Genomic DNA, 12209 nt, shown 5'->3' on the forward strand with positions numbered 1-12209 from the left:
GCCTCCACCTGGACCCGCAGCGCTGCCTGCATCTCAAACACAGTGCTGCCTGCAACCCCAACTTAGGGGGGCTGCCTGCTCGCAGCCCCAACTCTCGAGCCGTGCCGAGCCGTCCCGTGCCGTCAGCGGTGCCGTTGGGGCGGCGAGGCCGTGGCTGTCAGCCCCTATTGATGAGGTGTGGGCTGATGACGGGGAGTGGTGGACGTCGACTCTGCTCCAGACTCCCCGGCGCTGGGGTCAGTGCCCCGGCCAGCCTCGTCGCCGCCGGGAAGGGAAGGGCTGGACCCAGAGGGGATGCCCCTGCTCCTCCTCTGAGCATCACCCAGCGGGTGCTGGGCTATGGGAACTGCAGCGGTGGGGTTGGATATAATGAGAAAGGGCCAATCCTGACCCAAATCCTCCATCCCTGGGTGGCAGATGTGGTGTCAGGATGGAGGCTTCATCACTGATTTCCTTCTGAGCTGGAAAAAAACATTTCTCTCTTTGCACTGACACATCAGGGGCTTGCACAGGTTTGAATTAATCCACCTATTCCGGAGAGAGGAAAAAAAAAAAAAAGAGAAACAAAAGTGAAACCACAAAGCCAAATGGTAATTTTTCATCGTGATGCTCAGTGCTCCAAGCACTGAACCTCCAAGTGCCAAATCCATGTGAAACGCTCTCACACGAGTAGAAGACAAGTAGGGTTTCATGGGCAGGCCAGTGCTGACAGGTCTGAGCGGTAATGCAGGAGGTTGGTTTGACCTTGAACTAGATCGCCAGTCAAAAAACACAAAATATTGACAATTTTTAAAATGGAAAACTTGAAAAAAGGGCATAAAAATGTCTCATCTTTTTCAACAAGGAAAAAAACCGCTCTGGCGCAGGGTGAGTGTGTGATCTGAGGCTGACAGTGTCCTTCAGCAAGGGACACCGGAGGCAGCTGGGAACTTTCTGGGAATCTTCCCCTCTTCACCTGGATCTGTCACAGACGAATTCCCTGAGCTTGGGACAAGTGGGCTGGGACCCAGCCGATGCTCACACGGCCTCCCCCAAATCCCCCATCCTCAGCGTTGCAAAGGAAAGGAGGATCCAAACTCCTGCAGGAGTCAGGGACCTAAAAGCCTGAGATCCTGGGAGATGCTCGGGTAACAACTGTGCGTGGGAAGGAGTCAGCTCCCTTGGAGCTGGGGATGTTTACGATCAGAGACTGGATAAGCAGAGCCGGTGCTAATAAATAGTTGTTAATCTCCAAGTGCTGCCAGGGCTCCTTTGGGTTATATCTAATTTCCATGTGATCTACGCAACAATTTCTGAGGTTGAAGCAGCATCATGTGCATTTTTTTAGTTTCCTAATTAATGTCCACCCAACTTTCCAGAAATATCCCACCAAAACCCCACTCAGAGCAACCCTTGCGCTGCTGTTCTCCAGCCAAGCGAACGTTGCGACCTTCCCCAGCATCGCTCACGGCAGCAGGGATTCAGACTATGCCGCTCAGATTCCTATGGCTGGACCAATAAAGCTTCCAGTTTTCCTTTACTGTGGGGAAGAGTCTGCTCCCTCTTCTGCTTCTCCTCTTTCAGATTTGTACTGTAAAGGAAAATATCGCTGGTGTTAATATTGCCATTGCATTGGCATTACTGGAGAACTGCAGAGCTGATGATCCTTCAAATCTACTGAAACCCAGTCTGGCTTTGGCTTTCAGACTCAGCACGCAGCTTCGCACCCACCTAAGAGTGCTGTCCAGGATGGAAAATCTTGGGTGAAAATGGCATTTTCTCCATCCGTGGCAAAAAGCAAGAAAATACACAGCACTCTGTAATTGTAAAAGGTACCGCAACATGAAAGTTCATTTTATCGTGAAATGATATTGTTATCATTAGGCAAAACTCCAGTGCAGCACACCATGGAAAGAATATTGAGGTATGTTGGCAAATTTATATCTAATTAGCCCTCATTCTTAGATCATTTATACAGTGTTGATATTGTTAATAAACAGTAATATCTGTTAGGCAACGCACTTGGGGACAGGTGCACCTCTGATTTTTCATGCATCGAGACGAATGCTGTGAGTCCTGAGGCTGGCAGCGTAGGAGGGGGAGAGGCGAACTCCTGGGCATTGCTTGAATTTTGGAGGTTTTTATTGGAAATGAAAAAAAAAAAAAACAAACCCAAAACAAAACACCCATTCGAGCAGGAGGAGCCTGGACTTGAATGTCTGTGTAGTTCTAGCTGTCGTCTGTCCATCAATCCATCAATCCATCCATCACTTTATCTATTGTTCCAGGTGGAAAAAATGTAGATATAGATTTAGATAAAGCCTAAGGCGCTTGTACACGCAGTTATTTGAGTTTGTAGTGTAGCTAGCTGAACAGACCGTGCTCTGAACACGTGTGTATATAGCTCTTGGCTTTCAGGAGAGAGCAGCTCAGGCTCAACCCCACGTTGTCCTACGCTGGCCAGGTACCAGGGTCAGGGTGGATGCCGTAGGGAGGGTAGTGGGAGATCTTCATCTGTTCTTCTTAAGGAAAGTGACACTTCTGCTTGAGCTGGATGGTGTGAACTGCATCTCGCACCTGCTCTTGGAGTCTTGCCTCGTAACCAGTCTGAGGTTTCTTTGGCTTAACATTCTTACTAGTAACATAAAAGCAGTAATAAAGGAGGAGCAGGAGCGCAGGCAGAGGGTGTAGCTTGTATTAGAGCAGTTGATATCTCTGGGGAAAAAGAAAGTATGCTATTGCCTGGGAACCCTCACCATTTTTAGGGTGAGCAGGGTTCCCTGACCTTTCAGAGACCCTGGGCAGAGGCAGAGGTCTTCCTTTGCCCTCCCTTCTAGGTGACCATCATCTTCATGGTTGACTCTAAGGGGAATATTCCACTGGTGAAAAGGTGTACTAGCAGCGTTTCAAGCAAGGGGGACAAAGCAGGCTTTGATTTAGTACATAAAAAAAACCATCGCAAAAGCATAGGTCTTCTCATGGGCTGGGAAAACGTGTGTCACTGCAGGGTCACTCTTGGTGGTACCCAAGAGGCTGAATGAAGGATGGCTCCTGTGCCCTGCAAAGATACATCCAAGAGAGACAGCCGGTCTTGGGCTTGCTTGTGTCAATCAGCTCTAGCTCCCCAGGAGTCATTCCTTGGCCATATGAGACCAGAATCAGGCTGGATCATATATTTTTCTTTTTTTCTTTTTTCTTTTCTCTTTTACAAAGGATCCTTGGGCACTTTATAAAGCTTACCAAGTTAAGCCTCGCAACAACACCGCAGGGTAGGTAGATCTCATTATCTGGGAAGCCAAGGGAAAGGATGATAAAAAGGCTTGTGGGGGATAACAGATCCAGGACAGGACCCGTCTCTCACAGAGCACTTACTCCTGTGCCTTCACACGGGATTATGTATTTTTGGCAGAACAGCTGTGAAGTCTCACTGTAATGCCGGTGGAACATCGGAGGCATCGGAGCATATTCCAGTTGTTAACACCCAAAGATACACAAACCACCACGGAGAAATGGCTGCACGCACCCGCGGAGGGCTCCTCTGCAAAATATAGACTTTTGATTTACTGTCGTCTTCTGGCATGCAAAAAGGACAATTTTTAAACACCTTTGCGTACAGTCTGTGGTAGAGCTGTGTGTCTAATGTTCGCTCCAGAAAACCACACATGTCGGAAGTAGAACTGATTAGGAAATGCATTTTTCAGTTCAGTGGGAAATCCTCCCAAAATCAAGAAAAATGTCATTTGTGTTTTGTTTGGAAGAGGCAGAAATACAAAATCAGCAAACTGGAAGTTTCAATATTTTTTGTTTCTGGTTGAACAAAGTTCTGAAATGGAATAGTTTTGTTCAATTTTTTTTTTTTTTAATTTAGTTGAATTTCACTTTCACTTCTGGGTTTTGGTTTGGTTTTAGTTGGTTTGCTAGTTGTAAGAAGATTTGAAGACATTTCTGGATGAACTGCTGTTTAAACTCAATAAAAAGAAAAGCTAGGCTTGAACTGCTATAAGCAAGAAGTTTAAACATTTCTAATATTTTTCAGCTATGTTTAGGGTTGAGGTTTTGTTCTTGAAAGAAAAATATAATGGGAGTATGAATTCAGGTAGGCTTTAGTAATTATAGCTGAACAATTTTTTGAAATATTTTCCTTAGCTTGCAGTAAAAATGTATTCCTTCTTTCCAGAGTCTTCTTTTTTGGGGGGTTCATGTAGAGAATTAAGAACATTTTCAAAATTCTGTCTTCTTATTTAATTCCTGCAAGTCTAAAAAGCCTTGGCTGTTAATGGCATGCTGTGGGAAAAACACAGATTGGGCAAAAGATGTTACATTTTATATTCTTGCAGGCAAAAACCAAACACAAAAACAAAACCAAAAAACCCAATGGGGCCTTTGTTGTTTAACTATTTCCTGGCTTTTCATCTTCCGTGGAAAATGTTATTAAAAATATGAGAGCCACAGCCCTCCACCACAAATACCAGGATAACAGAGAAGTCTCCAGTGTTGTTTTTCTCACTTGTTTGCATCAGATGCACATTTCTGTCATCGCGCCTTGCAGATGTTTTTTGTACTCACCTGTTTGAGCAAATCTCAGCATTGTAGCTGAGTTGCATCGTCCCTGGCCTCAAGGTTGTAGGCGAGATGCGCTTAGGAAAAGAGGTTTTGCTCTTTGTTCTGCACATCTTCATATCCCATTTGGAATAAATCACAGAGTTTTTTTGAGGGCACCCTAAAATATTTAATTTTCCAATGATCAGTTGCATGAAGAGCATCTTTGAGCTTTAGCTGTGCCTGTCTCATTTCCTGCCTTTTGTCTGTCCTTGGGATTTCAGCCCCAAATCAGAGGTGATGTGAGTTAATATGTCATGCAGAGCTGTTCACATCTGATGGAGCCTGGGCGCTGTGGCTACGGGGGAGATGCCTGGAGACTTGCTCTCACCGTCTCTACTTTCTTCAGACATTCAAAGCTGTGGGCAAAATTCAGGGGTTGTTTGTAATCACAGAAATCTCTCTGATCCGCTCCTTTCCTCTGCTGTCAAGGTACCTCCTGTGAATTGCAAAATGGACGTCCCACTTTCATCCTCAACTGAAGAGGGTCAAATCAAGCCATGCACATACCACATCTACTCCAGGTAGGGACCATGGCTGAGATGCAGCTGGTGAAAGCAAGGCCAGAGTCAGGCCCCTTATCTTCCAAGGCTGGTCCTTTCCCTTTCTCCAGGGGTCCACAAACTGAAGCTGATGGTTTCCCGTCAAATGTGGAGATCAATCAGGAGATGGTGGCAGCTAGCAGCTGTGTGTCCGCTTTGCTCTGCTATTAAGTGGGTGATGGTCTCTCTGCTAAGGGTCTCCTGCCAGAGTTCAAGGCAGAATGTCACCTAGTAGGTGTAGCCATAGGATGCTGGACACCAGCCATAGGGACAACCAAACAGACATATCCCAAACTCTTTGTAGGAACATGCCAACGTTCCCAGGAGGTGGCTTGGCTGTTGCCACTCTGAGTTGGGAGCTGGAGTTTAATAGGATGGATGTGACCACCTGGCCAAAACCCAAGACTGGCTTTATTATAATTTACTTGATGTTTCTGAGGATGCTGTGGCCAACTCCCTTAGCTCTGCTGCAAGCTGCCTGGGAGCCTCTGTGCAAATCACATAGACTTAATGTCCCTCTGCAGTCACTCCAGAGAGCAGGGTGCTTCTCAGGGAGAGGAACTGTCCCTCTCCATCAGTTACTCATGACAATTTAGACACCACTGGGAAGCATCTGAAGTGGGTCCAGTTGGGACACCAGGCCAGGTCCTCCTTCTGTGAAAGAGGCTTTGTTTCCTCCCCTTGCATAAAGTTGGCCACCAATGTTAAACACATGGTGGAGGGTGAGGACATCTTCTGTTAGTAGTGGATACTTATTTTCAGAATTCTTGGCCAATTTCACATTTTTCATGTTGTTTTTTTTTTTTTAAAAAAAAAAGACCTGAAAATATATAGAGCTTTTCCCCATTTTTTATCCATTTTTCCTGGTTTCTTTTTCCCCTGCTCTCATTTTTTTCTCTTTGCTGCTTGCAACCTAAATGCCTTACATCACCATTTTTGGGGAAAAAAAAAAAAAAGAGAGAGAGAAATATTTGGGGGAGAACTCTGCCTTTCAGATTTGGCCTGTTTTGGAGCCTGGATCATCAATGAACTTTTACTTTCACTTTTTTTCTTTCTTCTTCTCTGCCCTATTCTTGTCCTGTCAGATGAGTCCTGATCTCATCAAGATCTCAACATGTGCTTATCTCCACTCCATTGACTGGAAGAGGGTTGCTCGGTAAATAAAACTAAGCAAATGGTCACGTCTTCAAAAGAGATCAGGAAAGGTGTCTCTGGCCAAGGCCCCTGTGCTCATCTGTCAGCACAATAATGCCTTGACTTGATCGGTCCTTTTTACAGCGCTGTTGGAGGAGAAGGCTTAAGAAGTCCTTAAGGCTTGGGAAACCCTAGCTCAATTCTCAATTGTCCTGAGACTTTGGAGAGGCCACTGAACCTCTCTTGGGACCTCACTTGCCCATCTGCTAAAATAAGGGTAATAAAACCCCACGGGGCTGCAAACGGTGAATCTTTGACTGCGATGTGCTCTCCACGTAGCCAGGCTCTGAGATGGCACGAGCCCAGGGGACATTCATCCCAACATCCAGCTTGCAGACAGGGGAGGGAGGGATTTGACCGTACAAACAGAGATTAAGCCATTGATCAAAACAATCCTGAATGGGCTTATAGATAGGTCTATCAGCGGCTAGAGCTTCGTGCCCTCCCTGCGAAACGTGGAGGGCTGATGGCTCGGCAGTGCTGCTGTGGCGATAAGACGATAACGTTGACCAGAGGAGTTATCAGGGTTGGGGACAATGCGAGGACATGAGCAAACACTGGGGAGCGGCATCGCAAAAAAGGCTTTGGGAGTTGGCGGGGTGATGCTGTCTCGCAAGGCAGACCTCAGGAGCCGCTTTCTGTGCCCAGTGGTGTTGGGAGGGGATCAATGACTGCGGCAACCTTACGGCATGAAAGACCGAGGGTACAACGTGATGGTGTTGGGGTGACAGCACTGGAAAATCAGTGTGCAAAGCAGATGTCTTGGACTCTCTCACCAAGTGCACTGAAATCATCAGTTCTCAGCCCAACTTTGTGCAAGTTTGGGCTGGGGAAGGCTGTTGGAAAAGAGACTCGGTGTTATCTCTGTGTCTGTAGCTTCCTTTTTTAAAAACGAAACTATGTGAGTGTGCTGGCTGCATGTTTGTCCAGATAGCATTTACATTTACTGATTAGCTCAAGCCAGGTTTGGCAGAGGGGCGGAGACCTGTAGGTAAGAGTAGGGATAGGTACCAGGCATCAGGATTTATAGGCACTGGCTAGAAGCAATGCTGAGCCACGAGCTGTTTGCATGCCTAAGCTATGGACATAGCAAGGCTGGCTAAAGGTGAAGTAGATGTTCTGGTCTGTGGAAAATCACAGTATTTTATTCCTCTCCGCCGTGTCCCCTTGCCCTCCAGACAAAAGGTTTCTAGCTTCCCCATGGACAGAAATCTGCTCTCACAGGGTGATGTTTTAAGACCACCAATTTGCACCCATTTCCACCGGGTCTATAATTAAAACGAGAACCCAGAACTGCGAGCTGTCAGCCAGCCCCTGTGAAGTTCACACATTTAGATGTTCCCATCAAAGCAAAACGAACATCCAGAAACTTGGCAGTAATTGGATCACGAAGTGCAAGCTCCTGTGATTAGATCAGGAGCACTCTGCCAGGATTATTGGAAATCAAAAGAAATAATCAGACGGCTAGGAAAGGGAGCAGTACTTTGTTTAAACTTCATTAATTTCCTGTCGACTTGGCAGAGCCTGCAAATTATGCACTTAAAGATGCAGAGGTTACTTCTAGTGAGCAGAGGCGATTGCTGCAGCAAGAAAAAACCTTCATAATCCACACAATGTGAAGAAGCAAAGTCCGGGCTCCAATTATCCTCGATATGGCTTGTCTAAATAAAATATGTAACTACCTGCTGTATTTTCTATTTGGGTTGTAAGGTTGCTGCTCTGCTTTCCAGGTCTCCTGGGTCAGCTGAGGTCCTTCACTGCTGGACCAAGCAGTGGCACCCCCCGAGGGTGAGAGGAGAAAGATAAAGGCATTGAGGATGGCTGGTTGGACAGGCCTATGTGATGAGCTAGAAGAAATGCAAAGAAGTGACCGTATTGTTTTTTATGGGAAAATCTAAGCTTGCTCAGGAGAGTTTCAGAGGTCTCCAGCTTACGCTCTGCTAGATGGAGGGCTTTCAACTCTCACGCTGATGCTCAGGATATTTCTCTAGAGGTAAAGCCACATGTTTTCTGCTTTAAAAGAATTTTACTAGCAACTACTGGGCATCCACAGGTTTAGCCCTGCTTAGCTGTCACTGAGGTAACGCTGATGATTGTTTCTTTACATCTTCACCTAGACCAAGCAAGCCATGATGTTTTACTGGTGATGTTACTTCTTGGGGAGCTGGACAGCAATAACACAAGCCAACCTCTCTGTGCTACGTATCTGTGAAGGCCATATTGCCCATACCTCTGTGAGGCTTGGCTTTGAGATGAACTTACACCTCACTTGCCTTATCCAAGCAAATAGCCCCATAGACTCACATGGGAGGACTTGAGTGAGTGGAGGTTGATGAGGCTGAGCTTGTTGTTTGGGAGGTATCACCAGATACTGCAGTCTTCTGGCAGTGTGCGAGCAAGTGTGCAGTCTTAGGAAGATACATACCATGGCAAGGTTTCTTGTACCAAGTTTTGTGTATCTTAGAGGAAGAGATTTCCTGGAGCTTGGGTGGCAAACCACACTTGGGTGGCATTGGCCAAAGTTCACACCATCTGATTCACCATAACTTTGAAGAGGTCTCAGCCCTGATTAGTGCATTGCAGCAGGTAGGTGCAGGGATGCTGACCTAGTCCCAGGTACCCTAAAGTTGTCGTTACAACAACCTGAATCTATGTGGACATGTGAAGAACTGGGCACCTGAAGCTGTTGGACCAGGAGAGACCAGAAATGTTCTGGGCTGCAATTACTCTACGTGGTGTAACTTCCCCAGAAGGATATTGTGGTTTTAGCCAGAGCTTTTCATGACAGCAGATGAACACACTTTCTACTATGCGGAAGGTGGGTATTTTTTTTTCATAGAAAATCCCCTAAAATCCCGTCAATTTTGGTTTGAAAGCAAAAAGTAAGGGAGTTGCTGTCCGCAGAAGGTCCATTCATCTTAAACAAAAAGAAAGACATTCCAGCCAAATTAAAAAATAAAAGAGGTGATAAAACCCACCTGCTTTTTAACTCCAGGCTTCTGTTTCTTTTTAAATCAGATTAGTGTATTAAAGATACTGAGACTGAGATTTTTTGTGGAATTATTGGGCCAGATCTATATCTGTTTCAAATGGAAAGAGGCACGTCATTCCATTCACCATCGTTTTACGATGCTGTACATCCCTTTTCACAAGCCAATCTCAGAGGAAGCAGAATTCACTCCTGTTTTACAGGAGAGAAAATCAAAGCAGGAGACTTTCCTAAAGTTCCCCAGGAGGCAAGGGAGAGGGCTGGGAGGGCAAGCAGAACTCTGCGCCTCTTCGTTACTCTGGGCATGAGATCATGCTTCAAACCAAGACCTCTTGGCTCCCTCTTGGCCAGTTTCCACTTCCTCAGATTTATTGGCCTCCTGGTCTATAGGTGAACACTGACTGTGCAAGACGATGGTGAAAAAGGGAGGAAGAAATAGTAAAAACACCTGGGCATTCAGCACCATCTCAGCCCCCCATGATGTCCCCCAGTGGACGTCCAACCACAGCCATGCTTCACCTGGGACAATACCTATTTTGAAACTTCTCTGTAGGCAGAACTTCACAGCAGCGTAACTGCAGCTCATGCAGTCTATCATAGACCTAAACGTATGCTGCCCTGTCCATTTCTGGAAAACCTTAGAAAAAACAACGTCTCTGGAGACCCAGTGTTGGGCATCGGTACTGCCTTTGACGTTGACTGCAATTCCCAGCTGACCGTGGAGCAGGGCCATTCTTGGAAGGAAATCTTCCAACCATAGTGATTTTATGATTCTATGTCTGGGTCCTGCAAGAAAGGACCTCTTTTACTGGTGTTTTTTTTGCTTGATGTTGGCGGAGACAGCAGGATGTTGCAAGGAGGTGGGCTGCAAGAACCCTAAATTAAGGATATGTCTAAGGAGCCTGCCTGTGAGTAAGATGAACAGTAGCTAATTTGGTTTCAAGGGCATTAAACACCTCTGTGCAAAGGCTGGGATACACAAACAAGAAGCATGGAAGAGGCTTGTGATACTCTGAAACAAGAGAGGACTTGGAGACAACCTGGAGAAATGTAAGTGAATAACTCTGGGACAAGACACTAATGAAAAATCCAAGGATAAAAGAAGCTTCTTAATTAAGGGTTACCTTAATTGGGCATGAGTATTGTTCTTACCATGGCATGAAGATGTTCAGTTGGAAGTAAGAGCCTTGGTTGTGTTGGGTGCTGGATAAGCATACTTTGCCCCCTCCAAAACTGGCAAACTCTATAACCAAGATAGAGACATTGCTGAAAGGAGAGAAAGAGGTGAAAATAAGCGGAGGGACTTGCCCAGGGCTAAGCAGTAAGTCGGTGGTGGAGTCAGGGAGGGAGCTGAGGTCCCCCCCTAAAAAATAAATCAAGGTATCCAGCAAAGCAACCTATTTTGTGGTTTCTCCACTGTATGGTTGGGCTGAGAATGACCGGCTGTTTTTTAACAAATCTTCTGGGCATTTGATGCAAGCCCAGGGGAAGGGTGGGAAGGTGAGCTGTAAAATGGTATGCCCTGGCTGTCTCTCAGCTCCCAGCCTTTGCCTTGGAGTTAGATAACAGAAACAGCAGATAAGAGGAAAACTGATTCTTTATTTCAGTCAGAATTTCACTTAGTGTGAAGGAAAACGTCTAGTGAGAGAATTAGAGTAAGCCAAGAAATAGCCTCTTAAACCTCAGCTCTCCTGTCCTAAAAGTATATGTAGCAATTTATACACATACATATCTATATATCTGTCTTTCTCTATACCACCATAAAATCCCTGCCTCCTAATAGTGTAGTGGCCAAGAAATTCTTTTAAACTCATAAAAGCAAGCCAATACAACAAGCTGCCTTTTCAACTACATAGGCTGGAGCATTTTTCCAGATCTCTCTCAGTATTAAATATTCCCAGCCTCTGAGGACACCTGAGGCCAACAAAACCTTGATCTCCACTTGCCAAGAAGTGCCCTCCCAATCCACAGCTACCTCCACAGAGAGGGGTCTTGGTCAAGCATGGCCAAGACGATGTTTTAAGTGGTGTGTGACCTACTGAACCCTGGAACTCAACACTTGGATGAGAGGAGCTCAACCAAGGCTTCGTATTGAGCAGAAGCCTTTGGGAAGGCTGAGGAGGGATCAGGCTTTGCGTCTTACTCTTTTTGTAGACCTGGATCTCACTTCTGGGAAGAAGGTTGTATGTCCTTCTGCTCCTCATATTTATCTAGTCCTGAGTGCTGGCAGGAAGGAATGTTCCTCCCATCTGGGCAGTGGCGTAGGATTAGCGCATGGGGTATCACTGTGGTTTGAGGAGACCTGCCATGAGCAGACCTTTCATGGCAAAGCATTGCTGCACCTTCACCGCAGCCCGGTGCGTTCACACCAAGAGGGCAGTTTGACCTAATAAAAGACCTTTGGGCATAAACCAGCTAGGAGCTGGCAAATCACCCAGATTCACTTTCCGTTTTTTTTTTGGGGAGGAGATACATCCAAACATCCCTTCACAGCCCTTGTATGGGATCTTCCCAGTCTGTGTCTCACTGATGGGTGGTCTCCTGGCCCCTCTACCCGCAGCTCCTGAGAGATCCCTGCAGCCCTGTGCTGCGGTTCACACCTCTGCAGCTCCCGGGGGGTTTGGTGGCGCCCTGGCTTCGACCAGGGAAATCGCAAAAAGTTGTAGACTGATATTAAAACTTGGGATGGAAGCAGAAGAGATCATCTTGCTGCTAATGACCAACTTCCACACTGCTTCTCCAGTTCAGATTCCTGAGCTCAGCTCTCCTAAAGACGTCAGGCAGAAAGAGCAAACATTGGGCAGCCTCTGGGGTATTCCTTATCCAAAATGAGCATTTTTGGTCAGTGATTTGCATTTCATTTCTTGAATCCTCTGGCCCTCAGAGGCTTCAGGTGGGAGATTCAG

Source organism: Cariama cristata, unplaced genomic scaffold, assembly GCF_000690535.1.
Source record: "Cariama cristata isolate BGI_N322 unplaced genomic scaffold, ASM69053v1 scaffold8837, whole genome shotgun sequence".
In the NCBI taxonomy this organism is placed as follows: domain Eukaryota; kingdom Metazoa; phylum Chordata; class Aves; order Cariamiformes; family Cariamidae; genus Cariama; species Cariama cristata.